Raw genomic sequence first — 15,559 nt, 5'->3', positions numbered from 1 at the left:
TGTGCAGAAGCAAGTCATAAATACTCCTCTTGATAAGAGTACAAATCATCTTGACACTCCCAGCATCCTGTTATCAATCACCTTCCCTTGAACTCAAAGGCCCTTTGCATGCTCATTTAGGGTTTCTGTGTCGTTTTCTATTATCTATGCCCACAACAAGCTCACAGAGGGCAAGGCCGATATCTTCTAAGAGTTACCTTAGAAGCGAGACCAAAATTGTCTTGGGCAACGCAGCCACACTGAGCCAAGAGTTTAAACACCTCCTTCAGCTCTCCTGTGTTACCGAAAAGAAGGACCAGGATTTCTGTCTGCCAGTGATTCTGTCGTTTTGCATTAACATGAAAATTCTTTCTTGAATAAGTAAGTTTTAAATTTGGAATACTTTCTCTTCTATTAAGCATATTAAAAATTCTCTTTGCTAATTTCAACCTCCACCACAACTAAATGTTAGAGTAGGTTGGGTCCCAAGCCAGGAGTGAGAGAAAAGGAGAAGGTGGTTTCTGAGAGCCTGGGGTGAGTGTGGTCCCTTCCCTTGCCAGGGCCGGGGCTGCCATATTAGATTCTGGAAAGCACCGTTCACACTGCCCTTGCATGGAGAAGGCCTGTTGGAGTCCTACAATGGAGCTGCCCTGCTGTGAACGACTGTCCTGGAGCAAATTTTGAAACAGGTAGAATTTGCTGTAGACCCATCCTACCCCTTAGGAATGTTCCCTCCTTCCCGTGATGGTCCTTGCCCTCTCCCTCCTACCCCACCACCCTCCGCAGACACCCCTGGATGAGGAAGGTGTGTGGTGGCATGTGAAGGCAGCGTGAGTGGCTCCACTCCTTATGACTCTGTTACTCACCGTCCTTTATGCTTTAGTCTCCTGACCTCTGCAATGAGGATTTGAGCAGCAGCTACGGTGAGGATGAAATGAGAGCAGGCACGTGATGGACTTGGCCCCTTCCTGGCCCTCAGAAGAGCCTGGAGCCATCTAGACAGTGGTTCTCATTACTGCCGCTCCCATCAAAGCTGCCCACCCACCCAATACCCAAGGCGCATGGAGGTCTTGCTCACCCCTGGTGAGGAGAAGCGGAGATGTTAGTTAGCTCACAGGGGTGACGTTCCTTTCCTAGGCTGCCCGAACAAATTACCACAAACTTGGTGGCTCAGAACAAAAAAAGTGTTCCTGCCCCACAGTTCTGGCTGCTGGAAGTTGGAACCATGTGAATCCAGCTAGTAAGATAGGGAATCAATAGACAGATCTGGAACCTGGCAAAAAATGCTCGTGGACATCCATAACCCCCAAGATGGCTGCTCGAAGACCCTCCCCAGGATTCTGCCACTCAGAACAAAGACTTCTTCTGGAAGCCAGGAGAAGCCCAGAATATTCCCCAAGGACATCATTATTGGGCCCTCATGGGGGATTGATGGGTAGGGTAATCAATCAAAATGGTAAACAGCTGGAACCCCTCCCCTGCCATTAGCAAAGGGGTGGCATATTTACTAGTTCAAAAAGGCAGACACAGGGCGGGAGCTTGCTCTCTCGTGCGCTCTCTCACCTCTGGACCCTGATGCTGCCTTCTCCCCATTTGGATCACTCCACAAGTAAACCTGGGGATTTGTAATCGACAGTGGGAAACTGCAGTCTATAAATCAGCCTGCTTGATCACGTCTCAACCCCTTCCTCTCTGCCTGGGACCCCTGATCTGTGATTTTCTCCCATTTCTCATCCCTCCCTGCCTGAATAAATTCCTGGCCTAACTCACCCGGTATGCTCTTGAAATTCATTTCTGGAGCACAGTTAAGAACCTAAACAAAATCCAGGAACACATGGCCCCTCTGAAGCCTGCGGGAGAGAACCTTTCCTCACCCCTGCCAGCTCTGGAGCTTGCCGCAACCCTTGGCACTCTCTGGCCTGTGGCAGCGTGGCTCTAATGCGGAAGAGGCAAAGGTTCTTCTCCAGAACCCTCGGCAGAGCATGGCCCTGCTGACGCCTTCATTTCAGACATCTGGCCTCCAGAACTGAAAGAAGACATTTCTGTGGCTTAAAGCCACCACACTTGCGGTAATTTGTCGGGCTGTTCAGGGGTCAGATGGCCCAGCCTTCCTGTAGTTGAGTAAACTAAAGATATCAAAAGAATTGCCCCAAATCATGTAGTCGCTTGTGGAGGAGCTGGAGACGGGAACCTGTGGGCCCAGCCTCCCAGGCCGGCCCTTCTTCACCGCATCAAACATTTGATGAAACGTCCACGGGAGCAGCAGGCCTCGCGACCCAGCCTTCCCTCGCGACCAATTTCAATCAGCCGTCTCTAGCTGGATGATTATAATTAGCTGCTGGAAAACAAAGTCCTGATTGATCAACTCATTTCCATCCTCTTCCCCAGAACACAGGATTAATGAGACAAACATTTTTGATTCGTGAAGCCGCAGCAGCGAAAAGCAGAAATCGCCTTGTTTCTGAGAAGAGGAGTTTAGTGCTGGGCGGGACAGCTCTGGGCTCTGCTTCCAGCGTCGCCAACGCCAGGAAAAGGCGGCCAAGGGCGGTCTCTTCAGAGCCTGTGAAGGGTTCCCGTTCCGGGTAGACCTGCCGCTCTCACCCCGAGAGCTCAATTTAAATCTCTGTCTTCAGGGAGACCTTCCCCTGCCTCTGAGCTCAGGCCAGCGCGGGCCCCTCAGCCTCCGGAGGGGAGTGACAGAGCTGCCCCAAGCGCCACTGCCCTTGGGAGACCTCACTGGAGATGATCCTACGATCACATCGCTTTTCCTGCGTTATAATGATTCTCTGATCCAGCGATTGGGATGGTCAGGGGGAAGGGAGAAAGACTAAATTCTTCCGCTGTCCTTTTTCTAAGAGGATGTTAGCACACTAGCTTTCAGTTCTTCCTTCCTGCCTTCCTTCCTGCCTTCCTTCCTGCCTTCCTTCCTGCCTTCCTGCCTTCCTTCCTGCCTTCCTGCCTTCCTTCCTTCCTTCCTTTCCTTCCTTCCTTCCTGCCTTCCTGCCTTCCTTCCTGCCTTCCTTCCTGCCTTCCTTCCTGCCTTCCTTTCCTTCTTTCTTATATAAATGTTTCTAACTACAAATTTCTTTCAATATTGGGTATAATATTCTATAGACATTTTGTTCAAGCTTACACAGGACATTTATAAAAACCAAGCCATAAGGAAACATCAGTGAGTTTCAAAGAATTGGTTATATAGCACACTAATTCTTTCTCTAACCATAATGCAATTATGTTAGAAATCGATAGCAGGAAATTAGAACAACCCCCACATTTCAAAATTTTCACACAACTCGTGTATCCTACAATTGCTGTGCACAATGTCCTACATGGAGTATATCATTAGACCAAGTTTGGTATCAAATTGACCAAATTATTCAGATTTGTTGTGATTGCTATCTGCCTGAGCTATCGGTTAATAAGAAATATTAAAAGTTCCTGCTAAGATGGTAGATTTGTCATTTTCATATATTCTGAGGCTATTTTATTAACTACCTACAGTTATAGATTGTTTTATCAACCTTGGGATTTATCAACACTAAGTAACTTTATTTCTGGTAATGCTTTTTACTGTGAAGTCTATTTTCTCTGATATTATAATAGCAACACCCGATTTATTTTTCTTGAAATTTGTTTGGCATACCATTTTCCATGCTCTTACTTTCAACTATTCTGTATCTTTCAATTTTAGTTATGTCTCTAATAAATAGATATAGCTAGAATTCCAAAAATCCATTAGGACTATTGCTGACTTTTTAAATAAAATTAAAAAATAATAATTTTAGATTTACAGAAATTTTACCAATATGGTAGAGTTCCTGAATACCATTTCCCGGCTTCTCCTAACAGTGATACATTACATAACCATGGTACATTTGTCAAACCAAGAAATCAATATTGGTAGAGTACTATCAACTCTAGACTCCATTTAGGTTTCATCAGTTTTTCCACTAATGTCCTTTTTCTGCTCCAGGATCCAATCCAGGAGACCATATTACATTTAGTATATTTGTCTTTTAATTAAAGAGTCTGGCCCATTCATCTATTGTGATATGTAATTTAAAATTTTTTTTTTACCACTCATTTGTCCTGCCTTTGCAACTTTCCTTTTCCATGACTTCTCATGTATTATTTAATTTTTTTAAAATTTAAGTCATTTTCTTTTGGCTCCTACTAGTATGGAATTTATCCAGGTGATTTTCTAGTCTTTAATGGCCATCCCAGAAATTTTCTTAGGCAGAATTAGCAAAGTCTAAAGTTAATAGATGTTCATTCTATCCCGTTTTAAGCCCATAAGACAGCGTTACTGCTTTTTACAGAGTGCTTATTTAGATATAGTGATATATTTAACTCTTTTTTACATATCAGTTCTTCTTTCATTTAAGATCTTCTGTCTAGGATTCCTTTTCCTTCTACTTGAAATAGGGTAAAGGTCTGTGGCTGGCAAAATGCCTTCATTTTTTGTCTTAAAAAATGGCTTTATTTCTCTTTTGTCTTTGAAGTTCTGGACCGGCAGCTGCTTTCTCTCAGTTATTTTCAGATGTTATTTAATTGGCACTTCCCTGGTGTTACTCTAATTCTTGGTCTTTTGTTGGTAATCTACCTTTTCTTTCTGACTACCTTTAAGATCACCTCTTTTTCTTTGATGTTCTGTATGCCATTATCAAATGATCAGAGGTGGCGTCTTTTTATCTAACTCCTTGGAATTTGTTAGGGTTTCTGAATCTAAGAATTCATCTAATCTTTTTACTTCCTTAATATTTTAAAGATTCTTTATATTTTTAAAAAATTATTTAAATTCTTTGAAAGTCTCAGCCAGTTTTACTTCTAATTCTGCCTCTCACTCATTCTATTACTTTGTTTTGGCATTCTAATTAGATGTATATTAGAACTCATCACTCTGTCTTTTACATCTAGTTTCTCTTTTATATTTCCTGCTTCTTTGTATCTTTGTACAACTTTCGGATCATTGTTTCCAGTTTCTTAATTCTTTTTTAACTGTATGATGTGTACTCCTTAAGCATTCTTCAAGTTTTGAAATTTCAATTTTTGCTTTTCTTAATACTAAAGTCCTGTTTGATTCTTTTTCAGGCATTTTTGTCATTTTATATGATCTCCTGAACTTTACTCATATATCTCTTATTTCTCAAAACTAATTAAACATACTGATATTTTATTCCCTATTTAGTAATGCCAATGTCTGAAGTATTTTCAGGTATTTTGCTACTGACTAATTTTGCATGTGGTTGTTTTGGTTTGGTTTGTTTTGAGGTAATATACCTATAAACCTTATCAGTACAAATTCTTCAAGGCCTGGTTGAAGGTGCATTTATCCAAGGACATGCCTTTGCCTCCATTTGGAATCACTTTAAAATTAAACCTAGGTTTAAAGTTTTTTTTAACAATCCCTGATAATGTGAATTTAAGCTAAGAACTGGGCATGAGAAAATAGACCTACAGCAAATACATTTCTAGGGAGATCTTTTTAAAACTCTACTCGGGACCAAGATGGTGACAATGTTTGCTTGTTTTCCCCCTTGGTGAGAACGTATAGTATTCACCCTTACACTATAGTTGTAGTCCTTGAAGTCCCAACTTTACGTCGAGGTCTTATCACTCATCACTTTGGGTGGGCTCTATACTTTGTCTCCTGCCCCCTTTGTACCCCCCGTGTAGCCATCAAACCAAGAAGTCAAAGTTTCCAAGGTTCAGCAGATGCCACGAGGACAAAAGCTGACTTCAGAACTACCTTTCCTTCCTGAGTTTCCACTTTCACTTCCCTGGAATCTCAGGATTACTTCCTTGTGGAATGGAGAACTACACTGCTGGCTCATCAAAGCAGATTTTAATTATGTTATCCATTTCTAGTTGTCAGAGGTTAACGTAACAGTAATACAGTGTAAACAGACATCAAGAAAACCTACCATCTTCACAGGTTAAAGCTATAAGCATGTTCCCAAGACTCTCTACCTCCCAAAATCAGTATGCGGAGGTTGAATTATAATTTAGAGTTTATGTTAAGATTTCACGCAGAAATGCTGAAGTGACAAATCTGCTATATTACCTAATGGACTATTAAGCTTCTCAACTTATTATATCACCTTGAGTTTTCTCCTAGAGATAAAGCTCCTGTGTAAATTGGGGACCCAAATTTATTTTGAATCATACAAGAACACACTTATTGACTGTCATGTAAATGCAACTGTCAAAATGAATTGAAAGCAGATTGAGATGGGAAGTAAATTAAGTACTTGCAAGCAGATTCCACATGACAATATTTTGAATGCCCAGTGCAATTTATTTGCTGGCTTAATCTCAGCCTGCCAATAGAGCCACTGCACAGCAACCAGGCTGAGGGCAAACCACACAATTAAAGGTAGAGGATACCAGGGTCTTGAAAAATCATGAGTCTGAGAGCCAGGGGACTGCAGGCAGGTACGTTTCATGAAAGCCAGGTCAGACTTGGTGTCAGTGGAGGTTCCAAAGCTAAGAGTGAAAAGTGCTGGTCTGGCCAGCGTGATGGCAGAGCATGGCATTAGAGAAGGGCTCAGAACGACAGGCTGTCAGCCTGCCTCTGTTGATGCTCGCTGAAGTGGCATGTGCACCAGGTTTTATAGGAAGTGCCCCTCTGGCTGGCATCAAGCCAGTCCATAGCATATGCTGGCACAAATGTCTGATTATCACTTGTTGCAAAACGTATTTTCCTCAATTCGCTCACATTCTAATTGTATTAGTGAGTGGAGGGGCACCTAAGCTCAATGTGGTCAACACATTTACCATGATGTGGGGATTTATTTCAATACACAGCACTGGCCTAGCGTCATCTCCCTCTGTCTTACAAAGTGCCAGGCATGGTTTATTTCATGTTTTTGACCTCGGATGAGTCTGTTTCGTTTCCAAGGTCTCCTTCTAGGGTTCTGAAACCCAGAGTCCATCATTTCTTTCTTCCTTCCATCTGAATTCAACTTTCTAGGCATCCTCATAGCTCCAAATTCTTAACATGACCCATCCAAGTACAGCAAGCCATAAAAATTGGGTCAAGAATTTCATGATGCAGCAAGGCAGACTGTCAGTGGAACTTCAGTAACAAACTTTAGCAACCACGGAAATTCCATGATCTGACTCCAGCATAACTCTGCAGCCATATCTCTTGCCAACACCCTCCCCTAACCCTGCCCCTGCCCTTGCATTCTTCTCTGGAAATATAGAATTATTCTGGTATTCCCAATATGAAACAGTATATCATGCCCCTGTCTGTGCCTTCACAAAAACCATTCCTTCCACTTGGCGTAATCTGACACCTCTCAACCACTTGGTGAATTCCTCCACTCCTTTGAGAATCTGATAGGTAATTTTCCCTTCTTAGAAGGCTTCTTTGACCCACTGTCTCAGGTCCCTCTGATACCCAGTACCCTGTCTAGCCATACTGGGTGCAGTCGTTTCCTCTACTCGGATATTGTTCTTTCTCACTTATTTAATTTATTGATTCATCTGAAATGTCTCTCTCTACCAGAATGTATTGTGCCCAATGCAGGTCACTGGGAATAAAAGGACAAATTCGGTCTGATTCTGACCTTCCAGGTATTTGCTTTCTGTCCCTGTTTCTTCAACTCCCCCATCAAGAACTTTCAAATTCAGGATTGGGCTTTGCCAGGTGCTTCTCAAAACAATTCTGATATTTTGGGATGTGATTTATTAAACTACTATCACCTTAAACTTGCAAGAAAACCCTTTTAAGCCACCACCCACAATTACTTCTAGACAAAATCAAATTCTCTCTCCTCTCTGCCAAAATCAGTTATTTCATTACTCTGTTGACCCCTGGCTCCTTTCCTGCCATACTCACACATTCGTCTTTTATTTAGTGCTCTTCAGCTCGGTCACTTCCATTCTATTTGGATTTCATATTGCAAACTTTCTGCAAAGAGCATTCTTTTCTACACCCAGAATGTCACTCAAGTCCCTCATTAGAGAAACTCTTGGAGCACCTTAAGAAGCCTAACTCTTGTCTTCTTGCTTCAAAAGTGAAGAAAAAAGACTGTCCTTCCTCCATCCCTGTTACGGGCGGCCTCATTGGAGCGCTCTCCCAGCTCCCATACTCTGCCCGCTCATCAGTGTGCCATCACAGTTTTAAGGAAAATGTCAGTGTTTTAAGTAGATGAGAATCTGTGTCGAGGGCATCTCACGCGGGTCCCAGTGCACACCTCCGCAAGGGCCTGGTCATGCAATTCTTCTTCCTTTTCCAAAGCTGGGATTGGGTCAAGACCCTCTTCCAAATGCTGAGCTACCTCCGCCCCTGCACCTCCAAATGCTGCAGTCTTAATTAAAACTTTCACTGCTTTCTCACTCTTTTAAATTAGCTATATAAGAAAACTCTAGAATGGTTTGTCTTCCTTTTTATAGATCCTTTGATGAGAAATTTCCTGAAAAAAAAAAACCCAGAGGTAAATAATAAATTCCCTGAAGAACTGAAGTTATAAATCAGTGTCTTCTTCAAAACAGAGGTAATTTTGCAGTTGTCTTCTTGAAAAAGCAATCTTCAGACTTTTGTGGGCAATCTGGGCTGCTATTCTAAATTCAATTCCACTGTGCCATACACTAGTCTCGTAATATTTTAAATGGTTCATTTGTGCTGGTTTCCCCTTTCCCTCAAGAGAATTGAAGGGAATTTTAGCTAAATGTGTTGCTTCATTTTTTCTAATCCAAGTTCACTACATATTTCACTGAGTATAGAATGGCTGGGGGGGCGGTTTATGTTAGAGGTAACAGGACAGATCTGGATGATTTTACTATATGCCTCTGGCACCTTCCCTTAAGCTTTCTATTCCTAAGTGATTTATTTTTTTTTAATTTTTATTAAATTGCCATTTTAAAAAAATACATAGATCACAGAAAAGGCTACATTAACAAATATGCAGTTCCCACATACCCCCCACCCCACCACCCACTCCTCCCACATCAAGAACCTCTTTCATCATCGTGGCACATTCATTCGCCTTTGGTGAATACATTTTGGAGCACTGTGGCACCACACAGATTATAGTTTACATTGTAGTTTACACTCTCCACCAGTACATTCACTGGGTTATGGCAGGATATATAATATCCAGCATCTGTCCCTGCAATGTGGACCATTGACCACGAGGTGCAGCGGTGCCCAGAGATGTATTCACTAAGTGATTTAGATGATTGCTAACTTCAGAAGTGCTTAGGAGAATGCAGAAATGCCATCCCTCCCCTAGGCAGCCTTCATTTTGTTCTTCCATTTATCCTGCAAGTCATTGTTAGGAATTTGGCTTATGCAAAGATCAAGCACCTTGTTCCTGTAGTGCTTACTCATTCCTCTTAGAGCTCTCACATTGTCCTTCTTAGAGCCCTTGCTGCTTTGAATGAAAGCATCTACTTACTTTCTGTCTGCTCCATTAGAATGTGAACACTTCTCCCCTCTCTGTATTCCCTGGGCCTAAATCATGTTTGAACACATAGCAGGTGCTGAGCAATGTTTCCCAAATGACCATGAAGTTAGGAAGAGAGGAGTCAAGTCTTTCAAGCTTTGTCTTGGAATTAAAATGGAATTCCGTGGGAATCACAAACCTAGGTTTATTCTTATTGCCATTCTCAGCTTAAATCTTGATATCTCTTGCCAGATCTGTGATTGCCAGGACAAGAGAGATGATGCTCTAAACAAAATTACCATCTTGGTGGGATGATCAAGATATACCAACCAGTCTTGGGTACTGACACTTTCAGAGTCATAGCTCTTTTACCTCTCTTCCCCAAAATAGCTAGGCAATTCTTTTAGACATGAGCTGTATCAGAATTGCTTTCAGGGAAAAAAACATGTTTGGGAAAACAACTTATAAGTCTTTTGGATCATGGTGTCTTATTGTGGATTCTCCTAGAAGCAGACCCTGGAATCTCAAATCTCAAAGATTTGAGAGCAAGTGGTTTATTTGGGAAGTGATATCATAAAACAGTGGTAGAGGAGTGGGTTGAGAAGAGGGAGGAAAGCATCAATCAACCATGTGTGCTCAGCTAGAGCCCAACCTCCTGTGAAACTGTGAGAGCCAATGTAGAACACGCCTCTGAATTGTCCCACCCAAAAGTGAAGGGGACTGGGGTATCTGTCCTTGGGCATCCATCAGTCATTGGTTGAAGGTCGTCTGGGTAAAGGATATTCCCCAGGACTTCTGCCTGATACAGGAGTACAACATGCAGTTATGATTAATGTTATAAGAACCACATCCTTCAGACTGAATGAACTGGAGTTCTCATGCCACCATCTTGCATTTGTCGCCTTGGAGCTGTAGCTTCTACTACCACAGCCTTGCTCTTTCCACCTTGGTGCTCTTATCGTATGGCTATATCATTTTTTTCTTTAAATTTGTGACACTTAATTTTTAAAAAGGTCAATGCAATCCTAATCTTTGTTTCTGGTAGAAGGCATTTATAATTTTATATAAAAAATATTAGAGCGAGAATGAACTCAGGTATCAGCTGGTCTTATTCACTTATTTCATGCAGGATAAATTGAGGCACAGAAAAGTTAAGTCACTTACCCGTATCACACAGATTTTGCAAAACATGTTGGTTGGATGATGAATAAATGAATCAATGCTAAAATTAGAATGCAAGTTATCTGCCTTTGAAATCAATGTTCTTTCCACCACTTTAACAATAATAGCAGTTAAATGACAGTTTTGCAGATAATGTTTATAGAAGAAATCTAGTCCTTTAAGTGTGAAATACCTATTTCACTTCAATCATAGGTGACAAATCCAGATGCATACAGAGAAACAAATGAAAACCCAGACTAAAGCCTTGAACTGCTTTGACCTTGGATATGAGGAAGTACTCAGAAAGAGACCAAACTTTGGAGGTTACCACTAGTTGTTTAATCCAAGTCTCTGAATTGGGTAAGTGATCTGTACTTAACCTCAGGTTCTCAGAACTCTTTGAAAATATTAGAGGCATTCTTTGAATGTATCCCAAAGGCTTCTAAAAGTATTTGAAGCTTCCTGGCTTTTATCTTAAAGCAAGCGTTTAAGAATGGATGTGTGGGAGTGCTGTATATTGCATACATGAATTGCTGTGGTCTAGGGCTCCTGTGAGGAGAAGCTCAATAATTAGGGGGAAAAAAAAAAAAAAAGAAAAAGTTAGGATGTAGAATTTTTTCCAAGTCAACACGTATTCTTTATCTAACCTTTAAACCCATCGCTATATGCCATTCCCTAGTAAGGGACCCTGACATTATATTGGGCTTCAAATTTCGGGGAGTCCTGGATCACAGAGTGTTTCAACAATGGCAATGGAGGGATACTGGTATGGGATACCATTGACAGGTGATATATGGCTGACAGGGAGCTATACAGAACATATGTCCAGGGTGCATGGTAATGTTTGGATATACTCATAGTGGCAACAATTAAAAACCACAGCAGGGGGGGTACTGGGTTCCTGGCCAGTGGTGCTCTGTTGTGGTCCCTAGGGGAGCAGCAACAGTTTCCCAGGTGCAGCGGCGGGGACCAGGAGGGAGTGAGGCTTCAACAGTGAGCCCCTGACACTAATGACTATGCTTGTGAGCTGATAAGCCTAAAATAAGAACAAGGCCTAGAGCAGCATTGTGCCTGGGAATTTCCTCTTGTCAGCCTTCATGTTACTCAAATGTGGCCAGTCTCGAAGCCAAACTCAGCATGTAAATGCAATGCCTTCCCCCCAGCGTGGAACATGACACCTGGGGATGAGCCTCCCTGGCACCGAGCGACCACTATCAACTACCAACTGATGATGCAACTGGAAAATGACCTTATACGGAAGGTTCAATGTGGATCAGCAGAATATCCCTGTCTACATAAAATAACATGACTTTTAAATGCTGTTTGACCTAATGTAAGGGGGAAATGGAAAGGAGAAATGAGTTTATATGGCTACGAGTCTCTAAAAAAGAGTCTGGAGGCTGGCAGAAGGAATGCCCTTATGCACAACTGAGCAGAGTCTGAGAGACAGATAAAGCAGATACAACCCCCAGATATTGGTTCCTTTGAGGGCTAAAGAGACCCATGGGAGTTATGGTCATGGCCGATGGGGTTAACTACCAGGTCAGATGGCCCCTCTTTGGAAATGGTGTTTATATGTGATGAATCTGGACTCAGATGGGATCTCTCTTCATAAGACTTTCATGCTAATGTGCTGGAGGTGCAGTTAGGGTTGGGGTTTAAGATATATTTAGGGGATTTGAATCTCTGGACTGACAATGTGATAGCCAGGTCCTGAGCCTCAACAGACTCCAGCACCTACAATCTGATTTATTGGACTTACCACACTCAGCTAAGATGGAGTTGAAGAAGGACAACCACCACACCATGGAGCCTAGAGTGATTACAACTGAAAGTGGGAGGATTGCATCCAGCATCCATGTGGAATCTGAGCCTCCTCTTGACATAGAGGTGCAATGGACACAACCAATCCAATATCCACATAGAAGAGGTGGCATTGGATTGGGAAAAGTGGACATGGTGGCTGATGGGTATGGGGAAAGGCAGGAAGAGATGAGAGGTGAAGGCATCTTTGGGACATGGAGCTGCCCTGGATGGTGCTTCAGGGGCAATCATCGGACATTGTAAATCCTCACAGGGCCCACTGGATGGAATGGAGGAGAGTATGGGCCATGATGTGGACCATTGACCATGAGGTGCAGAGTGCCCAAAGATGTACTTACCAAATGCAATGGATGTGTCATGATGATGGGAATGAGTGTTGCTGGGGGGGGGGGGGGGGGAGAGGTGGGGTGGGGGGTTGGGGTTGAATGGGACCTCATATATATATTTTTAATGTAATATTATTACAAAGTCAATAAAAAAAAAAAAAAAAAAAGGTCACAACTTTCTCCTGAATACATCATGGTGAAAATGACCCAGCCACTCCAAGCCTCCAACCTTCCAGAGCGCTCCATTCATACTTTCCTGCCCGTATTGGCTTTGTGCCCTTCAGCGCGGGGTAGGAGGTTTTCCTAAGTCTGCAGCTCCATCACTCCTCATGCGCCATAGGATTTGTGGAATTCTCAGGATGGTGTTCTTCCTCCCACATGTGGGGGAGGAAATGACCATTTTAATCAGCAGTTATGACCCTGAGCGAGGAAGGAGGAGGCCTGCAAGCAATTAGCCCTCCTGTGCTCAGGAGGGCTGGTTCACCATTTCTCCATCCTTCTATAATTCGTGGTGAAGATTTATGGCAATTATGTTGTGCCTGGGATCAGGAAACTCCCTGCCAGGTTGTAGGAGGAGAGTTATTTACCATGGTGATACCTGACTAGTTTCATTTAAACAATAAAATGAACAAGTGGCTCCGCTCTAGCAACTTGAATGCTCAGATGCCAGTACAGTCCTGCAGAGGGTCAGGGCAAGGACAGATGCTACCCTCCATGGGACATGTAGTTTGGTCTTTATTCTGCCTTGACCGCCAGTCTCTACCGCCATTCCAAGCTTTGGGTATGTGCTCCTAACTGCCTTCTGAGTTGAATGTCTCCTGTGGCAAGGACCACAGTCAATTATTTATTAATCCAAAATCATAGCATGCCTTCTCATTCAGACAACATATCCAAAATTAAACTCATCCCTCCAAATCTGCTCCACCTCCTCCATTCATCTTGCTGTGTACCTTTGTCATCACTTGACCAAAATCATTGTGCTCTCCATCTCCTCACCCTCCACATTCAATCTGCAGTAAAGTCCTCTAAATTCTGTTTCCTGAACATCTCTTGGATACACATCTTCTGTCCATCCCCATTTCCATGAACTTTGTTTAGGGATGTACCAACATTCTCCTGGACTTTAACAACTGTCTCATAATTGTTCTACCCGTCTCTATTTTTACCTCATGTGACTTTATATTGCTAATTTTTTAGTGTTCACTTTTTGCTAAACACTTTAAAGGTATTTTCTTAATTCAATCCAATACAGATTGAAAAGAAAAATACCATTCATATTAACCTGTATTAACCACACAGTTTAATAGGATCAAGAACCAATACACCTATGTTAACATTAATGTTCTAAGAAATTCTCACCCAGGAATTCCTGAAAACCTATTTATCTGAAAAACAGACTACACAAATAGCCCCCTCTCCAGACAACCGATTGCACATCAATAGACCCCTCAAGTAGCCAAACCACTGTTTACTCTTCAAGACACATTTCAAAATCCTCCCTTCCCTGTGTTGCCCAATCCAAAACTATTACATGGTGAACTTTTCCCATTCCCATTCAGAACCTCATATTGGAAGACTGCCTCAAACCCCAGAATCTCTCTTTCTGTAGTGGGTAAAACACTTGGTTCTGCTTTTTCAACGTATTGTTTTGGTTGCATTTCAGGAAGTCAACAGTCAACAAATCTTATGAAGACGTTGTTGCTATTATTCTTATTTTAAAGATGTGAAAATTAAATCATAGTTTCCTTAAGTAACTTACCAAATGTCACATAACCACTGTATCAGTGAGGATTCTCAGAGAAATAGAACCAACAGGATATAGATGTTGAGAGATTTATTTTAAGGAATTGGCTCACACAGTTGTCTGGGCTTGCAAGTCTAAGATCCATAGGGCAGATTAGTTGGCTGGAAACTACAGCAAGAGTGATGTTGCTTTCTTGAGTCCAACAGGACAAATTGAAGGAAAAACAATTTCAAAGGCAGAAACATGGAAACAGAGGTCTGACCGAAAAGATCTTCTCAGGCCAAGAGAGAGGGCCCTCCCCTCCCCACTCATGTGGAAAGCATGCTCTTGGGGGGGGGAGCTTGGAGAGGGAGGGGCTTCTATCCCAACTGATGTTCACAAACAGTGAGGCTGCCATTCCAATGCTGGGAGAGATTGGGGTCTATGTCCAGATGTTTGGGGAGAGTTCAGCTGCCTCCTCAAAGGCCAGAGAGGGGAGGGCTTATACCCTGGTTTTCAGGCAGAATGAGAGGGTAGGACCTAGATCCCAACACTGGGGAGGGCCTGGCTACTGTACAAGCAGAAGATTAGCAAAGCATCTGTGAGTGTGAACTTCCTTTCAACACATTAAAGATTTCACTCCACTTTCTTCTTACTTGCACAGCTTCTAACTATAATTCTTATTCTTGTTCCTTGTAGGTAAGGTGTACCCGACCCAACCCCATTGGCTGCCTTCGAGATTTTCTCTTTGTCTTTGGTTTTCTGCAAATTTAATATGATATGTCTACATGTAGGGTTTTTGGGGGTGTGTGTAGGAGGTATGTATTTATTTTGGTTCACATATTCTGTGCTTTCTAAATTTGTGACTTGGTGCCTCATTATTTGGGAAAGTTCTCAACCATTATTACTTCAAACATTTCTTCTGCTCTCCTGTGTCTTCTTCTGATGTTCCAATTACTTATACATTAGACCTTTTAATATTGTCCCATAGTTCTTAGATGTTCTGTTCTGTTGGGTGTGTATGTATGTTTTCATTCCTTTTTCCCTTTGCACTTCAGCTTGGGAAATTTCTATTGACCTAGATTCAATTTCACTGATTCTTTTCTTGGCAACATGTAGTATATTGATGAGACTATCGAAGGTATCCTTCA

Source organism: Dasypus novemcinctus, chromosome 27, assembly GCF_030445035.2.
Source record: "Dasypus novemcinctus isolate mDasNov1 chromosome 27, mDasNov1.1.hap2, whole genome shotgun sequence".
Lineage (NCBI taxonomy): Eukaryota > Metazoa > Chordata > Mammalia > Cingulata > Dasypodidae > Dasypus > Dasypus novemcinctus.
Note: the sequence above shows the minus strand (reverse complement) of the source record.